The sequence below is a fragment of the Globicephala melas genome, chromosome 4, assembly GCF_963455315.2.
Source record: "Globicephala melas chromosome 4, mGloMel1.2, whole genome shotgun sequence".
Taxonomy (NCBI): Eukaryota; Metazoa; Chordata; class Mammalia; order Artiodactyla; family Delphinidae; genus Globicephala; species Globicephala melas.
Window position 1 is genome coordinate 65,547,254 of NC_083317.1, and position 20,263 is coordinate 65,567,516.

General features: G+C 38.2%; 1 protein-coding gene across 4 annotated transcripts in view; it reads left to right on the forward strand.

Moving 5' to 3' along the window:
• Nucleotides 1-20,033, forward strand: part of CFAP91 (cilia and flagella associated protein 91) — a 152,555-nt gene extending 132,522 nt beyond the window's left edge. The window contains exons 18-19 of one of the 4 annotated variants that reach the window (XR_009563710.2): nt 9,435-9,577; nt 13,289-20,033. The gene's annotated coding sequence lies outside the window, so the exon portion shown is untranslated. Of the gene's footprint in view, nt 1-9,434 lie in introns of all 4 variants that reach the window. The other 3 variants (XM_060298121.2, XM_030857484.3, XM_030857493.3) reach the window with 3 other exon arrangements.
• The last annotated feature ends 230 nt before the right edge of the window (nt 20,034-20,263 follow it).

The following is a 20,263-nucleotide window of genomic DNA, read 5'->3' on the forward strand; positions in this document are numbered from 1 at the left end:
ATTGAAAAGCTGAAAGCATTTTCTCTAAGATGAGGAACAAGGATGTCCACTCTCACCACTTTTATTCAACATAGTTTTGGAAGTCCTAGCCATGGCATTCAGAGAAGAAAAAGAAATAACAGGAATCCAGATTGGAGAAGAAAAACTCACTCTTTGCAGATGACATGATACTATACATAGAAGCTCTTTTTAAGATGCTACCAGAAGGGACTTCTCTGGTGGTGCAGTGGTTAAAAATCTTCCTGCCACTGCAGGGGACACGGGTTTGAACCTTGGTCCAGGAAGATCCCACATGCCACGAAGCAACTAAGCCCATGTGCCACAACTACTGAGCATGCACTCTAGAGCCCGCGAGCCACAACTACTAAGCCCGCATGCCACAACAAGCCCACGTGCCTAGAGCCCATGCTCCACAACAAGAAAAGCCACCGTGATGAGAAACCCACACACTGCAATGAAGAGTAGCCCCCACTCGCTGCAACTAGAGAAAGCCTGTGCACAGCAATGAAGACCCAAAACAGCCAAAAATAAATAAATTTACATATTTAAAAAAAGATGCTACCAGAAAACTACCAGAGCTCATCAGTTAATTTGATAAAGTTTCAGGATACAAAATAAATATGCAGAAATCTATTGCATTTCTATACATTAATAACAAAAGATCAGAAAGAGAAATTAAAGAAACAATCCCACTTACCATCACATCAAAAAGAGTAAAATACCTAGGAATAAACCTACCTACGGAGGCAAAAGACCTGTACTCCGAAAATTATGATACTGATGAAACAAATCGAAGATGACACAAACAGATGCAAAGTTATACCATGTTCTTGGATTGGAAGAATCAATATCGTCAAAATGACTATACTACCCAAGGCAATCTACAGATTCAATACAACCCGTATCAAATTACCAATGGCATTTTTCACAGAACTAGAATAAAACATTTTAAAATTTGCATGTTAACAGAAAAGACCCCAAATAGCCAAAGCAATCCTAAGAAAGAAAAACGAAGCTGGAGGAATCAGGTTCCCAAACTTCAGACTATACTACAAAGCTACAGTCATCAAGATAGTATGGTACTGGCACAAAAACAGAACTATAAATCAATGGAACAGGATAGAAAGCCCAGAAATAAATGCACCTATGGTCAATTAATCAACAATAAAGGAGGCAAGAGTTTACAATGGATAAAAGACAGCCTCTTCAATAAGTGGTGCTGGGAAAACTGGACTGCATGTAAAAGAATGAAATTAGAACACTCCCTAACACCATACACAAAAATAAACTCAAAATGGATTAAAGACCTAAATGTAAGACCAGATACTATAAAACTCTTAAAGAAAAACATATAACACTCTGACATAAATCGCAGCAACACCTTTTTCAACCCATCTCCAGAGTAATGGAAATAAAAACAAAAGTAAACAAATGGGACCTAATTAAACTCAAAGGCTTTTGCACAGCAAAAGAAACCATAAACAAAATGAAAATACAACCCACAGACTGGGGGAAAATATTTGCAAATGATACGACCGACAAGGGATTAGTTTCCAAAATTTACAAACAGCTCATGCAGCTCAATATCAAAAAAACAAACAACCCAATCAAAAAATGGGCAGAAGACCTTAGGAGACATTTCTCCAAAGAAAACATACAGATGGCCAAGAGGCACATGAAAAGATGTTCAACAATGCTAATAATTAGAGAGATGCAAATCAAAACTACAATGATATATCACCTCATACCAATCACAAAGGCCATCATCAAAAAATCTGCAAAAAATAAATGCTGGAGAGGGTGTGGAGAAAAGGGGACCCTCCTACACTGTTGGTGGGAATGTAAATTGGTACAGCCACATAGAAAACAGTATGGAGGTTCCTTAAAAAACTAAAAATAGAATTACCATATGATCCAGCAATCCCACTTCTGGGCATATATCTGCAGAAAACCATGCTCCAAAAGGATACATGCATCCCAATGTTCATTGCAGCACTGTTTACAATAGCCAAGACATGGAAGCAAGCTAAATGTCCATTGACAGATGAATGCATAAAGAAAATATGGTTCATATAGACAAGGGAATACTACTCAGCCATAAAAAAGAACGGAATAATGCCATTTACAGCAACATGGATGGACCTGGAGATTATCATACTAAGTGAAGTCAGTCAGACAGAGATAGACAAATATCATATGACATTGCTTATATGTGGAATTTTTTAAAAGATGATACAAATGAACTTATTTACAAAACAGAGACTCACAGAGTTAGAGAATGAACTTATGGTTACCAATGGGGAACGGTGTGGGGGAGTTTGGGATTGACATGTAACACACTCCTATATTTAAAATAGATAGCCAACAAGGATCTACTGTATAGCACAGGGAACTCTGCTCAATACTCTGTAATAATGTAAATGGGAAAATAATTTGAAAACGAATAGATACATGTATATGTATAACTCAATCACTTTGCTGTACACCTGAAACTAACACAACATTGTTAATCAACTATACTCCAATATAAATTAAAAATAAATCATCTTTAATGTTGGGTAGTCATTTTTCTTACATGCAAATTAAATATTGAATACATCTGCATTTACTTCTGAGTATATAACACCTGTTCTATGACATCTACAGTGATCTTTGAAATCAAGCCATAAGAGTTTTAAAATGATTCTTTCTTTTATACTTAGTTTTTTGTTTTTAAAAATTTATTTAATTTATTTATTTTTGGCTGCATTGGGTCTTTGTTGCTGTGTGTGGGCTTTCTCTAGTTGTGGCAAGTGGGGGCTACTCTTCATTACAGTGCACAGGCTTCTCACTATAGGGCTTCAGTAGTTGTGGCACGTGGGTTCAGTAGTTGTGGCTCACGGGCTCCAGAGCGCAGGCTCAGTAGTTGTGGCACACAGGCTTGGTTGCTCCACGGCATGTGGGATCTTCCTGGACCAGGGCTTGAACCCGTGTCCCCTGCATTGGCAGGCAGATTCTTAACCACCGCGCCACCAGGGAAGCCCTATACTTAGGTTTTAATGAAATGTATTTTACTTTCACTATGTAAAGCATGTTGTGGTTATAAAATATAGTTTCCAAAAAAACCTAGTTTCCAGGCTAGCTACAGACACTCAGCAAGGAAGGTTAACCAATAAATTAATACAGTATCTTCTTAATATTTTATTAAATGGTTGGAACATGATGCTTAGTTGCCCCCCTAGTATATATCACTTCCTCTTCCTTCTCTCAGAGGGAAGGACAGATGTGAGGTTATTTAATAATATTTAGTGAGAGGGTCAGTAGGCATGGACTACTGATTAAAAACAAAATTTTTAAATCAGCTTAAAGACAACAGAGGTAATAAAATAGTGAGGCATTTCTGGAGGAAAATTTACGAGTAGAAAAATCCATTGAGCTGAGTCTGGCATTTGGAGCCATTTTTTTCCTTAGGGAATATGCAAATTCTAGTAAATGTGGCTGAAAAACTGAGCAATACTTTCACAAGCTTTGCAAAACTAGAGGGACAAAAACTGTGGAGTCAAGGTTGAGTCCCTAGTAAACCTCCTCCATTTGGGCTGGGACTCCATAAGGTTATGCCCTAGTAGAAAGTGTTCACTGGAAGTAAATCACCCCTCAAATATGCTACAGTTTAGCTTCTAATCATCTGAATGATCCAAGAAACCCTCAGTCCCATAAAACAAATTTAAAAAGATCCTTGATTCCTGTTGCCTCAAGGAAATTGTCAGGGACAACACTTAAATTCCCTTTGGAGAAAGTTGGCATCATCCTAGACCTCAATTTATTTTCACAATTTTTCATGAACAAGTTCCAGAACACAACAAGGATATCCGGTATATGAAGAGACATGACAATTTGAACAAGCAGCAGGAAGTACAGATAATAGAAACAGACCTAAAGGGATCTAAGCTATTGGAATTATTTAGACACAGGTTTTAGAATAACTATGCTTACTGCTATGTACTTCTAGCCTCCAGAATTGTGAGAAAATACATTTTTGTTGTTTAAGCCACCAGGTCTATGGTATTTTGTTATGGCAGCCCAATCTAAGATTTTGGTACCAAGAGTGAAGAGCTGCTGTAACAAATACCTAAATGTGTGGAAGCAACTTTGGAACTAGATAATGTGTAGAGGTGGGAAGAGTTTTGAGATATGGGTGTTAAGGGCAATTCTGACAAGGTCTCAGATGGAAATGTGGAATGTGTTATTGGAAACTGGAGGAATGGCAATCCATATTATAAAGTGGCAAAGAACTTGGCTGAACTTTGTTCTAGTGTTCTGTGGAATGCAGAACTTCTGAGCAATGAAATTGGATATTTAGCTGAGAAGATTTCTAAGCAAAGTTGAAGGAGCAGCCTGGTTCCTCATGACTGCTTTTATAGGTTTGAAAGGAGAGAGATGAACTGAAGAAGGAATTGTTAAGCAAAACAAACAAGAACTTGTACATTTGGAAAATTCTCAGCCTATCCATATTTCAAAAGATGAGAAAATTCATTCTAAAAAAGAACACTAAGGGTGTGGCTGAACAGCTATTTGATAAAGAGTCTATGGAATTATAAGAGCAGGAACTCTGCCAGTTTGAAATGAAGGAATGGACACAAGATGAAGGAAGGCATCAGACTTCTTGGATTTGACAGGATGACATGATAGAGCCATTATGCTTCAAATGTGCACAGTTCTTTAAGAAGAGGGAAAAATAATCCTGAAGGCTTATCAACCACTTCCTCGGTTTCAACAGGTCAGATGGCCTCTGCCCAGAACCTTAAGGATGGGACCACCTATGGCACCCTACCCTGGCAGAGGTGCAGCGACAGGATCCCCACCAAGGCTGTGGGGATGGGGAACAACAAAGCTGGAGGGGTGGGGCCATCCCCAGAGCCATTGGAGTAATGCTGCCATCCCAGTGGACCTGGAAGGCAGGACACTGAGCCAAAGGGGATTAATCTTGAGCTTTAAGATCCAATAGAATTTGTCTAGCTAGGCTTTGGACTTGCTTGGGACCGATTACTCTTTTCTTCCTTCTGATTTCTCCCTTCTGGAATGGGAATATCTGTCCTATGCCTGTCCCACCATTGTATTTTAGAAGTACATAATGTGTCTGGTTCACCGCTGGAGAGGAATATTGCCTCAGGACGAATCGTACCTTGAGTCTCACCCACGTCTGATTTAGATGAGAATTTGGACTTCAGACCTTAGAGTTGATGCTTGAATGACTTAAGATTTTGGGGCTGTTGGCATGGAATGAATGTATTCTGCATGTGAGAAGGACATGAATTTTGGGAGGCTAGGATGGAATGCAATGCTCTGAACTGTGTCCCCCCTCAAATTTGTATGTTGAAGCCCTAACCTCCAATATGATGGCATTTGGAAATGAGGACTGTGGGATACAATTAGGATTAGATGATATCATGAGGGTGGGTCCCTCATGATGGGAATAGTGCTCTTATAAGAAGAGACACCAGAGAGCTTGCTCTCTCTCTCTTTCCCTGTCATGTGAGGACATAGCAAGAAGGCAGCCATCTACAAGCCTGGAAGAGAGCCCTCCCCAGAAGCTAACCATGATGGCACCTTGAACTTGGACTTCTAGCCTCCAGAACTGTGAGAAAATAAATTTCTAATAGCCAAAACAATCTTGAGAAAGAAGAACAACGCTGGAGGTACGATACGCCCTGATTTCAAACTATACTACAAAGCTGCAGTAATCAAAACAGTATGATACTGGCACAAAAACAGATAACTTGATCAATGGAACAGAACAGAGCCCAGTAATAAACCCACACTTATATGGGCAGTTATCTATGACAAAGGAGGGAAGAATATACAATGGGGATATGCAGCCTTTATAATAAATGGTGTTGGGGAAACTAGACAGCTACATGGAAAAGAATCAAACTGGACTACTTTCTCACACCATACACAAAAGTAAATTCAAAGTAAATTAAAGACTTAAATATAAGACCTGAAACCATAAAACTTCTAGAATAAAACACAGGTAGGATGCTCTTGGACATTGGCCATAGTAGTATATTTTTTCTTGCTACGTCTCCTTAGGCAAGGGAAACAAAGCAGAAATAAACAAATAGGACTATATCAAACTAAAAAACTTTTGCACAGTTAAGGAAACTATCAACAAAATGAAAAGGCCACATACTGAATGGGAGAAAACATTTGCAAACGATATATACAGTAAGGGGTTAATATCCAAAATATACAAAGAACTCATAAAACTCAACATCAAAAAAAACTCAATTAAAAAATAGGCAGAGGGGGACTTCCCTGGTGGTCCAGTGGTTGAGACTCCGCCTTCCAATGCAGGGGACACGGGTTTGATCCCTGATCAGGGAACTAAAATCCCACATGCCACGGGGCAACTAAGCCCACGCGCCGCAATTACTGAGCCCGCATGCTTTAGAGCACGTGCGCCACAACTACTGAGACTGTGCACCACAACTAGAGAGCCTGTGCACCGCAACACCTGAGCTCATGCGCTCTGGAGCCCGCATGCCACAACCAAAGAGAAGCCCGCGCACTGCAATAAAAGATCCCACATGCTGCAATGAAGATCCCGCATGCCACAACTAAGACCCGATGCAGCCAAATAAATAATAACAATTTAAAAAAATAGGCAGAGAATCCAAGTAGACTTTTTCCAAAGAAGACATACAGATGGCCAACAGGCACATGAAAAGATCCTCAACATCAATAATCATCAGAGAAATGCAAATCAAAACCACAATGAGGGCTTCCCTGGTGGCGCAGTGGTTGAGAGTCCGCCTGCCAATGCAGGGAATACGGGTTTGTGCCCCGGTCCTGGAAGATCCCACATGCCGCAGAGTGGCTGGGCCTGTGAGCCATGGCCACTGAGCCTGTGCATCTGGAGCCTGTGCTCCGCAACAGGAGAGGCCACAACAGTGAGAGGCCCGCGTACCGCAAAAAAACCCCCCAAAAAACCACAATAAGATATCACCTCACACCTGTCAGAATGACTATTATCAAAAAGACCACAAAAAACAAGTGTTGGCAAGGCTGTGGAGAAAAGGGAACCCTTGTGCACTGTTGGTGGGAATGTCAATTGGTGCAGCTACTATGGAAAACAGTATGGAAATTCCTCAAAAAATTAAAAATAGAACTACCATGTGATCCAGCAATTCCACTCCTGGGTATTTATCCAAAGAAAATGAAAACACTATTTAAAAAAGATATGTGCACCCCTATGTTCATAGCAGCATTATATACAGTTGCCAAGATATGGAAGCAACCTAAGTTCCCATCAGTAGATGAATGGGTAAAGAAGATGTGGTACATGTATACACAGTGGAATATTACTCAGCCATAAAAAAGAATGAAACCTTGCCATTTGTGATAACATGAATGGATCTACAGGATATCATTCTAAGTGAAATAAATCAGACAGAGAGACAAATACTGTATGATTTCACTTATATGTGAAATCTAAAAACAAAAGAAAAAATAAAATTATAACCATATAGAGAGTCATAGCTACAGAGAATGAAGAGGTGGTTTCCAGAGGGGAGGGGGTGGATGAAAGAGAGAAATAGGTGAGGGAGATTCCAGTTGCAAAATAAATGAGTCTTGGGTAGGAAGTGTACAATTTGGGGAATATAGTCAAAAATTATGTAATATTTTTGCATGGTGACAGATCATAACTAGACTTATCATGGGGATCATTTTGAAATGTATAGAAAAATCGAATCATTATGTTGTGTAACAAGAACTAACATAGTTTTGTTAAGTCAATTATACTTCAAAAACAAACTCAGAAAAAGAGATCGATTTGTGGTTACCAGAGGTGTGGGGGGAGAAGTGGAGACTGGACGAAGGCAATCAAAAGGTATAAACTTTCAGTTACAAGATAAATTAGTACTGGGGATGTAATAAACATGATAAATATAATGAACACTGCTATATGTTATATATGAAAGTGGTTAAGAGAGTAAATCCTGGGCTTCCCTGGTGGCGCAGTGGTTAAGAATCCGCCTGCCAATGCAGGGGACACGGGTTCAAGCCCTGGTCCAGGAAGATCCCACATACAGTGGAGCAACTAAGCCCACGTGCCACAACTACTGAAGCCCACGCACCTAGATCCCATGCTCCACAACAAGAGAAGCCACCACGATGAGAAGCCCGCGCACCACAACGAAGAGTAGTCCCCGCTCGCCACAACTAGAGAAAGCCCACACGCAGCAACAAAGACCCAGTGCAGCCAAAAATAAATAAATAAGTAATAAATATATTTTTTTAAAGTTTCTCTTTAAAAATAAAAAAGAGTAAATCCTGAGTTCTCATTTAAAAAGAAAAAGAAAATATGTTTCTGTTACTTAAGCTACCCAGTCTAAGGTATTTTGTTATGGCATCCTGAGCTAAGACACTTACTATGTTCAAAGAAATGAAAGTCAATATGGAAATTTTTAAGAGAACTAGAAATGGTAAAAATGGTATAGCAGATTTGAAGAAAATAGAAATTCTAGAATTTAAAAATACAGAAGTCAACATGAGAAACTCAATGAATAGATTTAAGAACAGGATATATACAGCTGAAGAGAAAATTCATAAATTAAAAGATCAGAATAATTTATCTAGAAAGAATCACAGAGACAAAGAATTGGAAACTACAGAAGAAAAGGATAGATGTAGTATAACTTAATCCTTAGGAAGCGACAAAAGGATAGTAGGCATGGACAATTGATTCAAGAAATCTGACTTCTAAGAGAAGAAATGTGTTGGGAAATCATATGAAATATGAATTTTCTAAAACCAATGAAAGGGTCAATGTTTAAGAAGGCTTCTTAACCCCAAGTAGACAAAATAAAAAGAAATCTATACCTAGATGCATTTTAATATGACTACTGAAAACAAAAGAAAAGAAAAATCTTAAAACTGTTGAGAGAGAAAAGATGAATTACCTTTGTAAGAGCAATAATTAAGCTGAGAGTTGACTTCTTACCAGAAACAAAGCCAGAAAATACTGGAATGATATATTCAATATGCTTAAATAGTATAATAAAACAGGATTCTATACCTTTCAAAAATATCCTTGAGAATGACAATAAAAGACATTTTCAGATAAATGAAACAGAAAATTAGTCACTAGGAGATTTGCCCTACAATAAATCACTAAAGGGTGTTCTTCAAGCAGAAGGAAAATTATCCCAGTTGGAAGGTTGGAGATAAATGAAGGATCAACATGTGGATAAATATTTATTGATGGCATATAACATAATCAGAAGAAACAGCAACAATAGCAGCAGTACAGTTATACAACAACAATAGTATGTAAGTCAGAAAGGGCATAGATGGGTTAAATTGTTCCAAGGCACTTTCATTGTCTAGGAAGAGGATAAAAGTATCACCTAACATTACAGTTGATAACTCAGGAAACATTTTGTATCCCTTAGGGTAAATCCTAAAGGATAGTGAAAAGATGTATGACATCTAAACTAATAAAAGAAAATGAAATAAATAAAAAACACTCAATACAAAAGGAGGACAGAAGGAGAGAAAAAGGAAACAGAACCAATAGAAAGCACTGAATAAAATGGTAGGTGTTTATCATTGATTCATCATTTAATTACATTAAATGTAAATAGACTAACTGCTCAAAGTCAAGTCAGAATTTGTCAGACTGAATTTAAAAAATAACTCAATTGTATGCCTTTTATGTGTAAGATCTAAATATGCAGAATGGTTACAAGTTAAAGGAAAGTAAAAGACACCATGAAAACACCATCCACAGGAAAGCTGATGTTAACTATATTAATGACAAACAAAGAAGACTTTAAGCCAGAAAGCACTTACTAGAGCAAAAGAGGGACACTTCATAAAGATAAAGGTTTAATTCATTGGGAAGGTATAATAAGTCACAATTTGAATATATCTAATAACATAGCCTCAACCTATATGAAGCAAAGGTTAAGAGAGCTGCAAGGAGAAATAGAAAAATCCGTAATAATGCTGGGAATTTTAATCTCTATCAGGAACTGATATGGCAAGCAGAGGAAAAAAACTAAAAAAGAGAAGATTTGAGACATATAGTTAAGAAACTTCACCTGATAGACATTTATAGAATATTATACCCAACAACTCCAGGATGCAAATTATTTTCAAGCACACAGAGAACATTTGCAAAAACTGACTATATACTGTGTCATAAAGCAAGTGTCAACTATTTCAAAGTTTAAATCATGGCAAAGTGTGTTCTCTGATAAAAATGTAATGAAACTAGAAATCAATGACAAGATAATTCTAATTTGTTTGGAAATTAGGAAATTCAGGTGTAAATAATCTGTTCATCAAAGAAAATACCAGAATAGAAACTTGAAAATATTTTGAACTGAAAAATGACGAAAATGCTACATATGTATCCAACATGTAAAATGGGACTGATGTGGTGCTTAGATGGAAATTTGTAGGCTTAAAGGCATTTATTAGAAGAGAAAAGGTGTAAGTAAGACTAAGTATCCTTTTCCAGAATTTAGAAAAAGAATGGCAAATTAGATGCAAAAAAAGTAAAAGGAAGGAAACAAAAGTAACAGGAATTAATAAAACAAAATAGACATGTCTTCTGATTCTAAGTAGATACAGTAGGTAGCTTCAAGAAATAGAGAAAGTTATGGATATATTGTAAATGTAACCTTTCAGAGACAGTGAAGAGCTCTGGCAATAAAGGGGAACTTGATGAACTAAAATGGTAGAGAGGAAAGAGTCCTTCCTAAGTGATCTAAGATCACTGGCCATTTTCTTCCCTTGAGGCAATGGCCAAATCTGGTTATAAGACTTTACTAAGGGAAACAGAAACCAGCAAGACTTCTAAAAACTGTGTGAGCAAGCATGATGGACTGGAATCTGGAGGAGCCCCAGACGTAAGGCCAAATTTCCCTAGAATGTCAGCTTTAGGTTTCTGGTAGATAACCCCTTCACTAATAGAAAGATGTTTGAATCTATCATGTGTTCTTTAGCCAGCTGTGTCAATGTGATCCTCACTCAGCCTCATGGATTTATCCACTGTTAATTCATTGTTCCATGAATTTTTTTTTTTTATCAGAAATAGCAGAATATCCTGACTTTCCCTACCACCGTGATGTTTGATGGCTTAGCAGTGGTAACATTTTTGTGTGATTTTTTGAGCTTAGAACAAGATTGAGATTTTTCTAAGAAAACTACCCTTAACCACCATCATGGAACACTGAATGACTTTGGAAATTAGCTCTTGCTGCAGACTTGGTAATATTTTTATAATGAATCCAATCTAAAATTACAAGGCAAAACAGAACCTGTATGTAGAATTTATATTATGATAAAGTCATTTCAATGGCAACTAACATTGTCTGAATCACTAGTAATAGTAAGCTGCTTTATATACTTCCCGTGCTGCCAAAGCTAAAAACACAAGGTGTCCATTCCCATGCATATTTGCAGTGAATGTATTTTCTGAGCTTAAACTATACTTCCAGGAGCATTTTTTGGACCTTGAAACAAGTGCAAAGGAAATTTCTATATTTCAAAGTTATTTAACTGTGCAGTGGAGGCATGTCCATCTAACCTTCATGGAAGTGATTAATCTGCATTATAATGATGTGCTAAAAGGCAAATATCGAGAAGAATCTAATGGAATTCTATAAATGCCTTCCAAGCAATAAATATGCACAATTAAAAGCACATGCTTATGGATTCAGATCAGTATTGCCAGCACCTATCTGTGAAAGACATTTTTTTAAATTGAAGTATAGTTGATTTACATATTTTGTTGGTTTCAGGTATACAGCAAAGTGATTCAGTTTTAAAATTCTTTTCCATTATACGTTATTACAAGATATTGAATATAATTCCCTGTGCTATACAGCAAATCCTTATTGTTTATCTATTTTATATATGGTAGTGTGTATCTATTAATCATATATTCCTAATTTTTCCCTCCCTGCCCCTTTCCCCTTTGGTAACCGTAAGTTTGTTTTCTATGTCTGTGAGTCTGTTTCTGTTCTGTACTATTTTTTAGATTCCACATATAAGTGATATCATATAATATTTGTCTTAAAGACATTTTCGAAACTGCAATGGGGGGAAGTCTCATTACACATCACCATTAACAGATGAACATTTGCAACCACTTTAAACTACCTGAACCCCAATTAAGCAAAATGTTATCCCCTAAATAAGAGTTTCATTCTTTTTTTCAGGAGACCTGTATTACAAAAAACTGTGGGCAGTTATTATTACTGTCTTCTGAATTTCATCAATAAAAATTTGTGAAAATTTGTTTTCTTTCTTGTTATTTTAGTACCTATATAATATGCTTGATTTTGTCTTTTGGCCCACAAAGTCTAAAATATTTACTGTCAGGCCCTTTGCAGAAAAAGTTTGTTAATTCCTACTCTACAGCAGATAAAAAGAGTGAAAAAGAACTAAAGACAAACACATGGATGAATCTCACAAATATAATAAGAACTGAAAGAAGCCAAATCCAAAAAAAAAAAAATCTACTATGAGTCTATTTATATAAAATTCAAAATCAGCACTAAACTGTGTGTTGAGGAATGTACACTTAGGTAATGATATAAAGAAAAGCAAGGAACTGATTACTGTAAAAATCAAATAAAAATCAGAATAGTGATTTCTTTTAGAGGGTAAGAAGAGGGTTGTGATTGGAACAAAGTGAGAGCTTATGGGATTTTTTGCTCTGGGTGGTATTTACAGAGATGAGTAGTACACATTAATTCATTAAGCTGTACAATGATTTTTTTTGTACTTTCCTTTGTGTGTCATATTCTGTAGTTAAAAGTTAGAAATACCTATGTAGATATATGAACATGTACATACATGCATTATGCTTGCAATATACACAGAATAATCCTAGAAAGATCAATGTGAACTTGGTAAGTAGTTGTTGGCATGGAAACTGAGGACTGTAGGTCAGACTGGGGGGAAAGAGGCTTACTTTCCACATGTTTCTGTCCTTTTGTAGTTTGAATTTTTTTTTACTATATACACATATTAATTTTTAAGTTATACTAGTTAATGTAAAGTCTTTTTTCAAGTTGTAGAATTTGGAAACTGAGACTAACTGAGGTGAGTTAGGAAACGTTTGGATCATGGGGCCTGTAAGCGGCCGAGCTGGGATATGTCTGGGGCTGTGTGACTTCAAAACCAGGACTCTGTGTAATTGTATCACAGTAATCTTTTGGGTGTATTGATCTGATAATGATTGTTTCTAAAAAGATGACATAATCATAAATATTTGTGTTGTTTTTTACAGACTATGATCTTTTTAAAAAGAAGCTATACAAATCATCATAGAGCATTCCAGTCCTCTGTGCTTCTCCTAAGATGTGCAGCTCTTATGGGCTTGTCAATATGTGATGCATGAGAAAACAGATTTATTTTCTTTAAACTCCCAATAATTTAAAATGATTTTCAGTAATAATAATCAAATGAAGGAGCCTTATTCTCTTTGGTGTTTCCCAGAGGCTCTACTTCAAAAGAAAATTTTCTCATGTCTCATTTCAACATTTCGTTAACTATGAAGATATGCCAGCTCGTTGAATCAAATAAAAAATGTTACTGGATATTTGAGTGGTTTTGGTTTGCTATTCATAGTGCATTGGCATTATCTGTTAAGACTGAAAATATGCAATCCCCATGACCCAGCATTTCATTCTCACATTTCATTCTCTGGAAGAAATGCATGAGTATGTACACCAACAGGCATGACAAGAATGCTGTAGCAGTACTATTCATGCTGGCCCCAAATGTCTATCTACATAGGAATAGAAAAGTAAACCTTGGTATATCCATACAATGGCACATCAAGTCACCACTGAGCTTTAGCTCTGAGAAGTATATTCATGCAACACCCATGGAGAGGGTGCTGCTGGAGAGCAATTTGCCCATCCTACATGTTGACAAGTGTCAGGGCTGAATGGATCTCTCCTCATTTAAAGATCAGTAAATAGGAAAAACAATAAATAAACAAAAGCATCCACAACAAATCAACATAGGACCCATGTAAAGAACTTATAAAAGAAAATGTATGTTATCGGAAAACAATAAAAGCATATCTTAGGAAATATCTTACTGTAATAGGGAAGAGCTAGTTCTGACTCCATGTTGGATCTGTTTCTTTTACTTTAACCTTTGCTTTTCATTGCTTTTGTTACTAGAGTCACTGTCTATAACTGTAAGCTTAATGGCCTGCCACAGGGAACCCTGCTCCTCTGCCTGTTAAACTACAGTGCCTTTGTTCAGCTCACAGAGAGACATTCTGACCCTGTCCACCTGTGAATGGCTGCAGAAAAGAAGAAATTAACACATCCCCTCCTCAATGCGGCCAAGCAAGGAGATATTTTGCAAGATAAATGGCCTTTTTACTTTACTTCCTCACCTCCTCCCCCTCTCTGTTCTATAAAAGAAACTGGCATCCAGACGTGGATAAGATGGTTATGGTGAGTCTTTAGTCTGTTATCTTCTCGGCCTGCTGGCTTTCAGAATAAAGTCACTATTCCTTGTCTCAACACCTCATCTCCTGATTTATTGGCCTGTCGCGCAGTGAGCAGAGTGAGCTTGGACTCGGTAACAAATTTGGCTTAGCCAGCCAGGAGCCTTGCTGATCGTGGCTAGCGGAGCAAGGCCCTAGCAGCTGCCAGGACCATTTGTCCTGTGGATCTTCCCTTCAGAACTCCCTGAAGTGGCACCAGCTACCCCAGCACTTGGCAGTTGGTGCAAGGAACTGAAAAACTTCTATGAGTCGACAGACTCAATTCTGGAGGGTAAGTTGCTCAGGTGTGCACACCGGGACCATATTCCCCCCTCAATTTGGGCTTTTCCTTTATAAGACAAGCTAATTTGTTTGGTTGGGGTACCCTGTTGGAGAAGGGAATTGTTGGACTCTACCTGATTTGGGAACGGGTTCATTGGTTTTGGTTTTGTGTGCGTCAGTGTTGGAATTTGTGCTTTTTGTGTTGGAATTTGTTTGCATCTTTTGTGTTTTGGTGTCATCAAACTTATGAAAATGGGAAATAACTCCAACTATCCTGAAGAAGAGCCCTTTGGGGGTGTATATTAAATAAATGGGCAAAACATAGATGTGAACCTATGACTAAGAGAGACATGATATACTATTGTAATAGGGTGTGGACCCAATGTATTTAAGTTCAGAAGAGCAATGGCCCCTGAATGACTCACTCAATTATTACACGATCTCACAATTAGAAGTGTTTTGCAAAAGGGCAAAGAAAAGAGATGAGATTCCATATGTAGGAGCATTTATGCTACTGCATCAGGAGGAAAAGGAGTCAGAGGGCTGCCACCTTATGGTGTAGTGGTCTGAAAGGAAACCCAAGGGGAAACCTGTTCTACAAGAAGAGGGAGAAAATGAGAGTGGGGACATGTTACTTCAAAATCTAAAGCCCCTCCGGCCTATCCAGCTCCCCCACTGGCCGAGCAGGCTGCACCGGCAGTCGTTCCATCTGCCCCCCATGCCACCAACATATTCACTCCTTTCACCATCTCCTGTTTCTCCTACCCATGGGGATCGAATAGAAGTTTCTATATTAACCCCTGGAGCATAGGGACGTAGTTTAGTATTACCATCTAAGACCCGACAGGGCACCCAATTTGGACTGGGAGCCACTTCCACAGCAGGGCAATTTCCCTTGCACTGATATCCTGTAAGAGGCCAGGAGACTCCTTTAGACTTGAGGCATCTGATTCTAATTTCCCCACAGGAGCCCTGGGTAACTCTGACAGTAGGGAACAAGTTGATTGACTTTCTAATAGATACAGTGCCACATATTATGTGGTAAACACCAAGGTGGCACAGAAAACATCTCAGTCTATCCCGGTCACAGGAATTTCTGGAGAAGTACAAAACCATTCATTCTTACAACCTCTTAGAATGCCAACTAGGGAACCTCACCCTGAAACACAGCTTCTTATATATGCCAGAGTATCCAACCCCCGTTTTTTGGGACAAGTCTTCTTTGTAAATTAAATGCTCAAGTAACTTTTTCACCAGAACAGCTTGACATCAGGGCCCCACCAGAGCACTCTTTAAGCCTACAAATGGCACTCATGGAAACCCCAGAGAAGGAAACAAAGTCATCCTAGGAGAAACTTGCCTGTATCTTTGAGATTCAAATGTCCTATCTGGTTTTCTCAAGAACTCTCATCTCTGCCATCTTTTTGAAATGCAAATTTTGAAAAGAGGGTAAAGTAATTTAGAACTTGACTTGTTTTCCCTAACTATAAGGAAAAAGGGTTGAGCCATTTAGACAAGTGAGCTTGATTTGTTCCATCTGCCAGAAACCCAATTTTAATCCAACCTCTTTTGTAAACTGATGGGTTTTACATTGCTGTACCTGACTCAGGGCTGAAATTCTGAAAGGAGAGCTATGAGGTCTCTCTGGTTGGTTGTGTTTATGTCTTTGTCTTTGGATAACATTGCTGAGGTTAATCTGTAAATGAGTTCTATTTAATTGGCTTAAAGAAAAGTAAGCGCTTACAAACTAAACAATTCTAAATACAAGAGAAATTAAGCTAAATGAGTTTCAGGTTCTCTTGAACTGGGAAATATTTAGTATTAAATTAATACCTCGGGGGCTTCCCTGGTGGCGCAGTGGTTGAGTGCTAATGCAGGGAACACGGGTTCAAGCCCTGGTCTGGGAGGATACCAAATGCCATGGAGCAACTAGGCCCGTGAGCCACAACTACTGAGCCTGCACGTCTGGAGCCTGTGCTCCGCAACAAGAGAGGCTGCGATAGTGAGAGGCCCATGCACCGCGATGAAGAGTGGCCCCCACTTGCCACAACTAGAGAAAGTCCTCGCACAGAAACGAAGACCCAACACAGCAAAAATAAATTAATTAATTAATAAACTCCTACCCCCAACATCTTCTTTAAAAAAAAATTAATACCTGGTATTAATGTTTAAGTTTGTTGATCTAATTAATATAGACATGTCTTTAGAGTCATCAACATTAAGTATAATACTTTTTTTTTTTTGCGGTACGCGGGCCTCTCACTGTTGTGGCCTCTCCCGTTGCAGAGCACAGGCTCGGGACGCGCAGTCTCAGCGGCCATGGCTCACGGGCCTAGCCGCTCCGCGGCATGTGGGATCTTCCCGGACCAGGGCACGAACCCGTGTCCCCTGCATCGGCAGGTGGACTCTCAACCACTGTGCCACCAGAGAAGCCCCAAGTATAATACTTTTACTGCACCTAGGTTTAATAGAAGTTAAATAAAACCTTGTTATATCTGTTGCAAACTTGTCAGCATGAAAAATAACTTGACATGATGAAATTTTAAAGTAAATGTAAATAAGAGCTTCTAGGTAAACTCTATAGGAATAATTACATTCTGAAAATTATCTAAAATAGCTTCTCCAGATTTTGGTAACTATTACTTGCCTCTTGGTTTTCACCAGAAATTAAGCTTTTTGAGAGTCGGGATTCTAATTTAAATATGTAATTAAAGCTACTGAAAATAATAAAACATTTCATTATACAGGAGGAAAGAGCAAAATATGTTTTGAGTAAAAGGAGTTTTATGCATGGTCAGGCTGAGATTAAACTTAACTGAGTAAATGAATTTTTAAAAGCTGGTGCAAATCTTGAATCTGGCTTTTCTGTTAACAGGACAAGTTTTCTTAAAATGTCGAACTGCCTTTGATAACAGATTCTTAAGTTTCTTTACCTTTTAAGTGATCAGTTCTGTATTTACCTTTAGAATCTTTTATTGTTACTTTGGTTAATGAATAACAATTGTTTCACAGTGACCTGTGATCCTATCTGACTGAGTGTTCTAGACTCTCTAGTTTTTTGACAAAACTTCCTAAATCAAATTCTAATGAAGTCCTTTTGGACTCTAGCTAACTTTGGGATTCTTCAAAGGGCTCCTGAAGCATCCCAAAGCAAGATAGGTTCATTTGGTATGTTAAATTACACGGGAAGTATTTTCAAATGAGTAATACATCTTCTTAGGTTATACTGTATGGTAAATGTTACTAATATAGACATGCTAGAGATTATATAAAGTTTCTGAAATTTGATATGTCCTGGTATAATGTTATAATTTTAATTGTTATCTTAAAATATTGTATGTCACAACAACTTGGATAAACTTGTCAAGAAGAATTGTAATCAGATCTTTAACCTTGCCTTTTTAAGACCTTCATCATTCATAGGCAGCTAAGGTAATACTTTGCAAAACTGCCATATCTTCAAGGAGATTCATAAAAAAGAAACTTTTTAACAAATATAAGTTTCTGATAGCCTTTAGATAATACCACTGGACTGGGCAACAAATGACAAAACTAATGGGAAACCTGATTACTTCATCCAGATAAACAGGAATTAATTACATGGGACTGAATGAACTGATGAATATGGTTTATGACTTTGGGAAATATACTAGCTTTAATCTTTGTTTTCCAGAAAAACCTTTTCTCTTATGCTGTGACCTAAGACAAGTTGATAAAGTATGTCTTTGTGAACAAAGATGAAACATTGATCTTTTTCTCTCTACTTGATCCTGCCAGAGTTTGGCCTCTCCAGCTGGCTCTCCTGTGGACTTGATATTTTACTGCAGCTGGATTACAACTAGTTATGCTAATCATTGCTTTAATTTGTTCTTTGTTTCCAAACTGTTTGTGCTTTGTGTCTCCCTGCTGCCCTATAACTTTGTCCGTGTTACTAGCTGCATTACTTTTATCCTGTCTATTTTATAAGATTGTTGTCTATTACAATACCTAGTGTGTAACTAGGCCTCCAACAAAATAGATGATGGTTAACATCTTGAGGAAATAGATCACATTTATAACATAAAATAATTGTAATAGTGTGATTCTAGGTATGGGAAGAAGCAACAAGGGAAAAATGTCTCCTGGATCATAATTAGAGAGAGGATCCAGAGAATCTAATTATCAGTAGGGCCTAATCCAAAAATTAGCACCTGGAGTGGCATATCAAGAATTTCTGCCTGATCTAGGATGAGCCTCCTAGCGCCGTGGGACAAATTTGATCATGAAATGTCTCCAAAACGTTGGTCAAATTCCTGACCAAGAGGGGAGAATTTGAGAAATGGAATATTTCCTGCCACATCAGTCATCGGGGATTGCAGCCCTCCAATGTGAGCTGGTGAACCCTGAGGGAACTCAGGAAGGAAAAGAATACCTGCCATGTAGCAGCCATCAGACTGCAGCCACTCCCTATGGTGAGCCCTAAGGAAACTCAGGATGTGAAAAAGCAGGATACAGGCCCCAGATAGCTGTGGTGCCTATCAAAGGAATGATTTCAGTGAGCCCAGACTCTTGCATCTTCCCATACACAGAAAAGCGCAAATTCCTTAACTCGAAATGTTGCCTCCCGGGTTTGAACTCCTAAAAAAATTCCCGCTGAATAAAACATAACTCTCAACTTTTAGGTTGTGAATATTTTTTAAGTCTCCAGGTGTAAAGTAGACACTTTACAAAGAGGAACAAAAGAAGACAAATCTCAACATTTGGAACACTGGCACCGCCGGTGGACACTCCCAGAAAGATCCATCTGATGAAGCAGTTAGGATGGTCGTCACCCCTTTTCCCATAATACTGTGGAATGGACATTGACAGTGGGGAACTGTAACAGGAAAGAGCCAATTTTGACTCCATGCTGGATCTGTTTCTTTGACTTTAACCTTTGCTTTTTGTAACTTTTGTTATAATCATACATAATGTTCCCTCTGCCTGAATGTTAAACTAAAGTGCCTTTGTTCAGCTCACTGGGAGACAATCTGACCCTGCCCACCTGTGAATGACTGCAGAAAAGAAGAAATTAATACATCCCCTCCCCGATGCTGGCCAAGCCAGGCAAAACTAATGGCCTTTTTACTTTACTTCCTCACCTCCTCCCCCTCTCTGTTCTATAAAAGAAACTGGCATCCAGACCCCCATAAGATGATTATTTTGAGACTTTAGTCTGCCATCTTCTCCATCTGCCAGCTTTGCTTTCCGAATAAAGTAACTATTCCTTGCCTCAACGCCTCGTCTCCTGATTTACTGGCCTGTCGTGTGGCGGGGCAGAGTGAGCTTGGACGTGGTAACAACATTACTATAGGAAACAACCTTTAGAAACTGCTTGGTGTTTTTAATAAGAGGCAAAAAGAAATGGCCTCTTAGAAAACTGAAGCAGGGAATCATAAGAACAGACAGAGGTTAGCCCTGGATGACCAATCCTACAAGCAGTTGGAATTCTTAGAC